The sequence below is a fragment of the Cebus imitator genome, unplaced genomic scaffold (assembly GCF_001604975.1).
Source record: "Cebus imitator isolate Cc_AM_T3 unplaced genomic scaffold, Cebus_imitator-1.0 Scaffold265, whole genome shotgun sequence".
Lineage (NCBI taxonomy): Eukaryota > Metazoa > Chordata > Mammalia > Primates > Cebidae > Cebus > Cebus imitator.
The window spans coordinates 1,149,599-1,151,068 of NW_016107580.1; the positions used below are offsets into that span (position 1 = coordinate 1,149,599).

Below are 1,470 nucleotides of genomic sequence, written 5' to 3' on the forward strand. Positions count from 1 at the left end.
CTTAAAAAAAAAAAAGAAAAAATGCTGCAAAGTATTTATTAAATTATATGATGCACTGACCATATAAACAGCTGTAACAAGAAAAAAACAGCATGAGTAAAAATAAAAGAGAAAAAAAAACAGCATGAGTAAATATAAAAATAAAAATTGCATGAGTTCTTTACGTGCTAATGTGAAACAATCACCAAGATATGATGTGAAGGTACACAACATGGAAGAATTATACAATATCCAGTGAAAAACACAAGTCACAAAAGACTATATAGAGCATGATCCTATTTTTATGTCTCCAGAGCAAAAATTAATCATACATCAGATATACATAAAACTTTGTTCTAGTGTGAGAGGAAAATGCACATCAAATTCAGGATGGTGGCTTCCTCTCGGGAGGAGGCAGGGAAATGAAAAAAGAGAAGAGCAAAGAGGTTGGGGCAACAATATTAGTGATGTGTTTCCCAGGATGAGTGGTAGGTTCACAGAAGTTCATTTTATTATGCTTTGTAATTGTCATATATCCTACATATATTCTTTTGTATATATCATATTATAAAATAAACAAAAAGACAAACTAGGGGGGAAAACAAATGCTAATCAGTATACACAGAATGCAACCATTTGTGTACAAAATCAAAGGAAAAGATTATCTTTGCTGTTTGTATAAAATGTAGCAATGTCCACATTAATGTGTCTTTGAGCTGAACTGCTGCTCCAGACTCTTATTCTAGATCCTGTCTTTTACTATCCAGGTCAGTCAGCATATGGGAGGGGGGGTGTCCCACATAAAATGAGACATACATAGTCTCTAAGGAGCTTCTAGTGCAAGGAGGAAGACAAACAGTTATGTGCAAATGCTCCTATAAAGGGAAGTACTGGGAACTCTAGCATCTAATTCAGCAGGGCACAGTGGTTCACATCTGTAATCTCAGTGCTTTGGGAGGCTAAGGCAGGCGGATGACTTCGAGACCAGCCTGGCCAACATAATGAAACCCTGTCTCTACTAAAAATACAAAAATTAGCCAGGTGTGGAAACTTGCACCTGTAATCTCAGCTATTCAGGAGGCTGAGGCATGAGAATCACCTGCACCCAGGAGGGGGAGGTTGCAGTGAGCTGAGATCACACCATTGCACTCTAGCCTGGGTAACACAGAGAGATTGTCTCAAAAAAAAAAGAAGAAAGAAAAATTTTGTTAAAAAAAGAGAGACGGCCAGGCATGTTGGCTCACGCCAATAATCCAGCACTTTGGGAGGCCAAGGTGGATGGATCACGAGGTCAAGAGATCAAGATCATCCTGGTCAACATGGTGAAACCCCGTCTCTATTAAAAATACAAAAATTAGCTGGGCATGGTGGTGCATGCCTGTAGTCTCAGCTACTCGGGAAGCTGAGTCAAGTGAATTGCTTGAACCCAGGAGGCTGAGGTTGTGTTGAGCCGAGATAGCACCATTGCACTCCAGCCTGGGTAACAAGAGC

At 39.6% G+C, this 1,470-nt stretch overlaps 1 protein-coding gene across 1 annotated transcript in view; it reads right to left on the bottom strand.

Moving 5' to 3' along the window:
* The window catches only part of SWAP70 (switching B cell complex subunit SWAP70), a 90,243-nt gene that overhangs the window by 47,707 nt on the left and 41,066 nt on the right, over positions 1 to 1,470 (bottom strand). The gene's annotated exons all lie outside the window — the stretch shown is intronic.